Consider the following 9,613-nt stretch of genomic DNA (forward strand, 5'->3'; position numbering starts at 1 on the left):
TACCCGTTTAATTTGCTTGGAATCTTCTTCATGATGTGCCAAATACACCAACGGTAAATTGTTGTTGGCATACAGGCCTCTAAAGCCCTTTTCATTGATGCGCAGTTGCGCACTGATCGGTGAGAAACCCTTTCGGAGCATTTCCTCTCATGCAACGAAGCCAGCATTGAAATAACCATTTGAATGATTCAATTTCTTCGTTCTTCATCAAAGAGCATCCGAAAAGTGTTGACTGACCGTGGTGATTCACCCCGACAAAAGAACCACAGACCAAATTATACCTGAAACAAATTACCATGGTCCAGAATGCAAAATCATTAGTTACACCTTAACAAATGCTTCGCATACACTCAATGAAACAGACAATATACACCTCTGATGCGGATTCGTAAAAATAAATTAATTTAGCATCATAAACAGGGGCAGTTTGTTACCTGTTTGTATTGTAGGTGGTGTCGAATAAAATGACGTCTCCGAAATACTCAAAGGCGGCTCTGCTTCTTGCATCGGCCCAAAAAGCCAGCTTAATCGATTGATCCTCTTCGAGTTGGAGCTCAAAAAAGAAATTCTGATTCTTCTCTTTCATTCTTAACAAATATTTCCCGAATTCCTTTGCATCTTCTTGTTCGGAAACATTTCGCACTTCCCTCGTAATGTAATTCTTCACGTCCTTTTCGATAAAATTTAACTCGCGATGACCCCCGGCAGCCACAACAAATGATTGGTATGTTTTGCTTGGTCTGATACCGGCCTCCTCGTTATTCTCTATTATACGACGAATGGACATGCTTAGTTCCCTGTGCTGTTTGAGCATCTCTGCTTTGCTTGGACAGCAGGGGTGTGAATGATCGAGCACAACCTTTGAAATAATCCAAGCACCGACATCCTTCAATGTGTGTATATAAATTCTTGCAGGACAGTTTAAACCGGCTGTAGGATTGGTCTTCTCGGTCGGAGATATTTTAGATTTCCATTTTTCCTCTCTGCTACATGTAATCAGTTGATTCTTAATCTCGTTTCCCTTCCTATTTGTGCACCGAACTCTTGTAGAGAAACCTGCAGCCTTGGCGTAGTTCCTGTAAAATTTTCCAGCATCTTCAAGGGTGGTAAAGGTCATTCCAACCTTCGGAACAAGCTCGTCATCAACAACCGAGAGAGGCTGCACAATACACCATGTCAGAAACTGTGAATACACCCATAGATATGATTCAAATACACCCAATCATGCCTAATATGATACAGCCGAACCGCAACAACTCAACTACACAATAACCTTTAAAGCCATAAACTGTAAATACACAGGCTGCAGAATACACCATGTCAAAAACTAAAAACACACCCAATCATGTCTGATATAACACACCTGAACAACAACAACTCAATTAAAATAACAAAACCAGTAGTGTAGATACACCCACACTTCTAGCAAAAATACACCCAAAAAAAGACCTGATCTACACCCGAGCGTCTGCTATAAATTCCAGGTAATTAATCACAACTAATACATTGAATCGACATATTCATGTTAACGTGTTAGTTTCACAGTCAATGTTCAGCAATTTTTCAACTACACAATGCTATACAAATTACTGAAAGAAAATTTATTATGTAAATCAAATCTCAGGAACTTCGTTAGATTCAAATTCATAATCCATTTCGCCTGGATTCAGCTGAGAATCTGAGGTGGAATGATCCATTATCTTCAAAACGAGTTCAAACTTTGATTTCAGAAAACAACAAATCAAAATAGAAAACGAAGCTCGAGTTGCAGAGAGAGAAAAAAGTAACGTAAACGAAGAACATACCAGTGAGAAAGGGAGAGGAAAAGAACGATGGAGAAGAACGAGGGAAGACGCGCGAGAAGAAGAACAACAAAATCTCAAAATAACGAAAACGAAGAAGGAAACAAATATTTTAAATTTGGTAGTTAGATATACGCGGGATCTTATATAGCGCGTGTAATCAACGTATGTGGAGCAGCGCGTATTTTCGTTTTATTGTTTAATGAGCTTGTAAAGCATACAAGCCCTAATGGCTTGTATGCAGAGCTTTTCCGATTATCTATACTAGTCCTTCAGATTTAGATTCGGGCACCAATGTAATCCCTCAACCCTTGGTCCCTCAACCCTTTTCGGTGATGACTCAACAAATGGAGTGTTACGTTGGACCCTCTCTAAACGACGTCGTTTATCCCTTTAGTGCCCAAATAAATAAAAAACGTCGTGGCTTGTATATGAAGGAGAAGAAACGGTTTTGACCACATACAAAATATTCATCTTTTTCTCTACCTCCATCATCCTTCTTCATCTCTAATCAATGGCGCCAGTGAAGAGTTGCTGAAATCATTCATCACCTAAGTTGAACTAACCCACTGTTAGATTAGAGTAAAAATCACAGTGTTTCAAAGGAAGGAGGTTGCTCCCCTCTAAGGTAATCGTTAATTTTGGGGTTAGTGGTTTTAATTTTTTTTTAATTTATTTTTAGAATGCATGTATGATTGTACTCTATGATGCTGGTGTTCTTATCCATGGAAAACCTTTATGCTTTGTTGCAAGTTTTTTTTAGGGTTTCTTTGATTGCTTATACGTTGGGTTGGGTTGGATTGTTAGGGTGCTCTGTTTTTTTTATGAATGGAATAGGGATGATGTTGATGGGGTTTGGGCTATGTAATTTTAAACTGGTTTTTGGATTTTGGTTTTTATCTTTGAATAATTTTGAATCCTACACTGAAAATTCAAGTTGACTGGAGCATTTTATCAACATGCATTTTGAAGAAAAGAATTGCAGTTAAAATCTTAGAAGAAAATCATTGTTAATGCTTTGATACAGTAAATTTTGATAAAAATCAAAATCTAAATAACAATTTTGGCCATTAAATTTGTCTGTTATATTGTCCAATTGAAACTGTATGTATGTTGTTATAGTTGAGGTAGTTCTACTAAAAAAATAACTAAATGTATGCTAAAAAAGACTAGAAAAAATACTATAAGTAGTGCGATAAAAATTGAAATAGTAATATAGTTATGCAGAAGTTTATGCTATAACCTTTTAAAAGTTTTAATTGTGCTGCCTACATTTCTAAAGCATATAAATTTCTAAAATAAGGGTATCAAATGAGTACTTAAAAAAGAAATCAATGCAATATTTTATCTACAATTTCATGTAAATCTTAATTACGTTATATTCAAATTCTAGCAAGGGAGTACTTAAATGAGTACGTAAAATTGATAAAACCTTTATGGAGAATCTTTATGCTTTATAAGAAAATATAAATCCCTATTTATTTTTATTTTTTTTAGTTTTTTTAAGGTTATGCAATTTTTAACTAATTTTTAGATTTTAGTTTTCATCTTTAAAGTATGCAAAAAAATAGTGTATAATTGTCTGTGACTTTTAATTTTAATGATACATAATTTTAAGTTAAGGTTATATTATCTCTTTTTTGATTATGTAGATGACTGAATTGATTGATATTATGATACATCACGGGGTAATTTCTAAAAAAAAGGAAGACGACAGACTGGTTTATTCTCCAGATGACAGGGTTTGTTTGGGCGATTTTGATGTGGACACTTTGAACATATTTTATGTCAGAAACTACTACAAAAAACTTGGTTATGGTGTGATACAGAAGTGCTGGTGGCTTGTGCCTGGGAGGAACCTAGAAGTTGGTTTGAGAAATTTAGACAGCGATAATGAACTCATAGAAATGTGTTACCATGCTCAGCAAAACAAAGGGTTGGTTGAAGTGTATTATGAGCATAGTGTCTCACTTCCTGAGGTATTAGAAGGTGATACTAGTGTTGTCTACTTGGACGATGAAGAAGATGTTGGGCAAGGACCAATTGAGGCTCCAATTCCTAATTCTAAACCCACTTTAGTTAATGATCCCCTTCCAAATTCTAAGCCAAATGAACAAGAGTCTAACTCCAATCTTGGGTTAAGTGCAGCTCCAACACCCACTCCTACTACTGCCAACGTTGTCCCCATACCTAAACCACAAACATCCAAGCCTACCAATGTTTCTAATAAACCCAACAGCACTACCAAGTTTTCTATACCTTCCATGATCACCAAGCCTACAATGAACTCAGCTAAATCCACCAAGCCCACTAACCCAAAAACGTCCACCAAGCCCACAAATCCAACTAAATCCACCAAGCCCATTAACCCAAAACCATCCACCAAGCCTACTAACCCAAAAAAGTCTACCAACCCCACAAGTGCCACAAATTCTAGCAAGCCCACCCAAATTAGAAAGTCTTGCACAAGATTTGCTTCCAAGAGAGGGATAGCACATGTTACTCAAGCCTTAGTTCATGCTGATGATTCTTCTGATTCTTATGAGAGTGTAGAAAATGAATTATATAGGCTAGGTTTGGAGGGTAGTTCTTCATCTTCAGATGAAGGGTTTGTGTCTGTCAAAAGAAGGAGGAGTTCTCTTAGGTTTCAACATGCCTCTGCCTCTGCATTTGTAAACTTTAAGGAGAAGATTGTTATTGAAGATGATGGACTAGTGGAGGATTCCTCGGATGGCGAAGTTGACATTGGTTTTGTTGGTGCAGACTTTGGACTTGATCCTGGTGCCGATTCTGATGGGGCTAATTCGTGGCATTCTGAAGAGATGAAGACCCCTCCCAACTCTGATGAGGAGCTAACAGATGTTGACTCCGATGATGGTTGTCCATTGTTTAGAGATTGAGGAAGATTTGGAGAGTTAGTGCTGGAGGTTGGTATGAAATTCACTACCAAATGGGAGTTCAAAGAGGCTGTTAGGGAGTACACAATTCAGGAAGGAAGGAGGCTTAAGTTAAAAAAAATGATAGCAAAAGAGTGAGAGCTGTGTGTAAAGTAAAGGAATGTCTATGACTGGTGTATGCCTCAGGAGACCATGAGGATACTTGTTGGCAGATGAAAATATTCAACAATGATCACACTTGTGCTAGAGAGGACAGAAACAGGGCTGCCAACCGTAATTGGGTGTGTAGTAAACTGGTAAAAAAAAGTTAGAAAGTACCCAAACTTTAGGTATTGTGAAGCAATGACATATTTCAAGACAAAATTTGATCTTACTTTGAATAAGAATTCAATTTCTAGGGCATTGTGTGATGTAAGAGATATCGTGTATGGTGATGAAAAGAAACAGTACATGATGGTGCCAGACTATGGTCTGACATTGCTAAAAGCCAATCCTGGATCAACTATCCAGATTGCAACCATTCCTCAACCAGATGGGATAGCGATATTTGATAAAATGTATGTATGTTTAAGTGGCTGTAGGAATGGGTTCAAAGTTGGATGTAGGCCGTTGATTGGGTTGGATGGTGTCTTTCTCAAGACTCAATTTAGTGGCCAAATTCTATCCGCGGTTGGGCAGGATGCCAATCATCATATATATGTCATAGCTTGGGCAGTTGTTGAGGTAGAAAATAAAGAAACTTGGAAGTGGTTCCTTGAGTGATGTCCAACCAATCGAACTTGAGTTGTCTCAACCTACCTGTTCTGAACAAGAGGATTCTCAGCAGGTAAAGATGTAAATGCCATTGTTATATTATAACCTATTACTATATTTTGACTTTGAAACCTGAATATTTTTACATGATATAGGTTGTTGGAAATATAAGGCCTGCAAAATTGCTGGCAAGAAGAAGTTCTCCACCACCGAGTTCTATCACAGTCAATCCATTGCAGAGTGCTAGCTCAGGACAACATCAAGGATGGCAAGTTTAATGAAGTTTGTACCTACTCCCGGTTTCAAAGCACCAAGAAAAAAGACTTGAAGAAATTAGTTAGATGTGTTTAGGAAGGTTATGAAAATTAGTTAATGTTTTGTTAAAATTTAGACAATGACTACTAAGATCAGTCTTGGTTATTTTGATATCACATTAGATCTTTTGATGTTAATACTCATGATGCTTGGTTATGCATCTTTTTTGTTCAACTATGATAATTAATTTAATATAAATCTGGTTTGTTGGTTTAACTTGCTTATTGTAATCTTATTTAAATATAACTCAGTTTTGTTGAATCATGTGTAAGTCACAGGAATACCACAAATTAAATAATTCATTCCATTCAAATATTTTTACAAAATACATCTTCCATTACATTACATTACATTACACATAAATTCTTCCATAATTTTTTCTTCAAAATTTGTAACACATCATTAATAAAAACACTACCATCATAAACATAGCTACCATCAACAAATGGATCATGAATTTCTGACTTCTTACATCATCTTTCAACCTCCCAACCCTGCATGCTAGGTTCATCTTCATTCCACCATTGACTCTATCAGAATCTGCTATTCTAGTACTTTCCTCTTGTCCAATGTCAGGCCAAACAAGCATACCACACCAAGTCTTTTCCCTTGTCTGAAATTAACCAACAAAAGATGATGAAATGAAGCAAGCAAGAACAAACGAACAAAATGCCATATATTTAACTTACATTATAATTGGGACATCCAAAAAATGGCTTGTTTGGATTTGATTCTGTTCCAGACCAACGCAGAATTGGACGGTAACCGCACCCACACCATTCTGACACCCTCGCACTTCTATTCTGGCTTTGTGACCTGGCCCAGTTACCGCTTGAAGGAGAGCGAATCGAGCTTCCACCTGCGGTGCTTCCACCACCCACCATGGTGCTACAACTAATAGCGACCAATGACAAAGATTTAACAAGAAGAACAACAACAATAAGAAGAAGAAGATAAAGAAGAATAAGAAGACAAGAAGAAGGAAGACGAAAGTTGAAGAAGAACCTAACTCAGATAAATGAGAGAAAATTAGGGTTTTAGGGACTAAATTAGGTACAAATAAAACCCTTGCCATGTCAACTAGTCGTTGCAGGGTCCAACGTGGCAGAAAAGGTGCCACCATGGCACTTCGTTTGCTGAGTCATCACCGGAAAGGGTTGAGGGACCACATTGGTGCCCGGATCTGAATCTGGAGGACTAGTATAAGTAATTTTAAATCTCGATGACCAAAATGAGTAATCGCGTGAATCTCAGGGACCAAAATGGGGATTTAGTCTATATTTTATAGATATTTTTAGTGAATAAATGACTATTTGTATCTATAAAAGATGAAAATACTGATATATGTACCCATACTAATTTGAAACTAAACTTGTATCCACGCAAGATGTCTTCCGTGTGACAAAAGTACCCTACGTGGCACTCCAACCCTCCAAAGACAAGGTATTTTTGTCACACAGATGGCATCTTGCGTGGATACAAGTTTAGTTTTGATTTAGTATGGGTACATATGTTGGTGTTTTCATCTAACTAAATTTTTATATATTTTTTAGTGTCAAAATTAAAAAACTTCTTGTGTTATGATTAAAAATTTTAGTGCTATTTTTTTTAAATTCTGTACAATTTAAAACTCTCTTCTTCTCTTCTTTTTCTTCATCATCATTTTCTTCTCCTTTTTGCTTTTTTCGTCTTTTATTTCTTTCTTCACCTTCTCATAATTCCCCTTATTTCATCCTCTTAACAAAAACTTGTGTTACGGTTTAAGAAATTCTGTGTCAAAATTAAAAACTTCCTCTATTATGACTAAAATATTTTAATTCTATATTTTTGATAAATTCTACAAATTTAAAATTCTACCTCCTCTTTTTCTCTTTCTTCTTTATTATCTGTTTTTTTTTTCTCATTTTTTTTACTCTTTTAACAAAAATAAAAATTAAAAAAAATCAAACAAAGAAAAAAGAATAAAAAATGATGCAATAACACCAGAATGAGAAGGAGGAGGAAAAGAAATAAAAAAAATACAACAACAATAACAACAATAAAAAAATGACGATAAAGAATAAACACGTGAAGAAGAAGGTGAAACACAAAAAAAGAGCATCTAAATAAAAATTATTATACATTTATAATAAATTGGAGATCAAACTCACATTCTTTTATTTTTATAATTTCATCAAACTACTAAACCAACCACTACAAATGATGATACATTTGAACTCGGAGAAGAGTAATAATGTTGTTGCAACAAATTGGAGTTAAAAAAAGAGCGACAATAATTTGATTGTTGTTTGTAAATTTTAGCAAAGATTTGATAATAAATTAATGATTATATTATTTGTAATTTTAACATGCACTTTTTTATGATTTTATTGTTTTTAATTTTTAATATAGACTTAATTTTTGTATTTTTTATTTATTAGTATGTTTATAAATATAGAATGATTAAATATTATGTTTGATTAAAAAAAATTAATTTTATTGTGGGGTTGGATCATATGGGAGGCTTTAGAATGCTTTAGGATGCGGATCGAATAGGGTTATAGTTGAAAAATTCTTAATCTACGAATAAAATATTATTGAATTTTAAAGAGCTTTTAAATCAGTGACTAAGGTTAAGATATTAACTAAATTTTAAGGGTAAAATTACATATATAAATTGAATGAGGATCAAAACTATACAGATATCCTAAAGTGAATTTAGTTACATACATATCTCGTTTGACTCTTTATTTGAATTGAATCAATTAAATTTAATTTATACTTTTTCAATATAAATCGAATCAATTAGATTCGATTTAGTATAAGTTGGAAGCAGATGGTAAATAAAAAACAAATAAACTCGATTTATGTAATACATGGTAAATTAAATCCATTGAATTCGATTATTTATCCCTTATACAACTTATAGTAAATCAAAATTATTGAACTCAATTTACAAGAGAGAAATACAAGGTAAATCGAATCAAATAGATTCGAATGAGTAAAAAATCTTATCTATGTAAATCGAAATTAATTGATTCGATTTAGTGTTAGCATACTCTATATAAGAATTTGAATTAGTTTGATATGATTTACAGCCATATTTCACTCCTCCCACCATACTCTACACGAGAGAGAAATCTTAGACTTCCAAACAACAAGGTTTAAAATTGCGGACATAGAAGACGACCTGAATCGTATTTATCGATTGGATAGAGTTATCCACATTGCTGGTAACATCAATAAAGAGGTTAGAAAATGAAATTTCATTTCTTCAACTTAGATTAGAAATGTTAGCAATATTTAGTGTTTATTTGGGTACTATTAACTTGATAAAAAAATATTTTTTTTATTTTTTAGTGTATTTAACAAATTTCTAATAGTAAAAATAAAATTATTAAAAAAATAAAAATATCTTTTTTAAAAAATTATAATTTACATTTTTTTTATAAGATTTTTTTTTAAAAAAAATATTTTATAATAATTTGAAGACAAAAATATTTTTACTAAAATTTTAAAAAGACATCTTTTACCCCTTTCTTTCATGGATGAATATCAACGCCAAATGCTTGGGCTAAACTGTGCTTTTTACATGCCTATGCAAATGCGTGATATGCTTATGCAAAATATCTCGGTAAAAGAAAACATAATTTACCTTGGATATAAGGCATTGAGTCTCAGATCAATCCAGTACTAGACAAACTCAGGTTTTTCAACGATTTAAATCCACCCAGAAATGGAACCACGTCATTACTCAAATGATTTTTTAGGATTCTGTATCTGATATTTTGGGAGCATTATTATGTAATATTTTGCCAAATTCACTATTGCAAGAATCATATAATATTTTGAGAAAAAATCTTTAAT

Source organism: Arachis ipaensis, chromosome B09 (genome assembly GCF_000816755.2).
Source record: "Arachis ipaensis cultivar K30076 chromosome B09, Araip1.1, whole genome shotgun sequence".
NCBI lineage: Eukaryota > Viridiplantae > Streptophyta > Magnoliopsida > Fabales > Fabaceae > Arachis > Arachis ipaensis.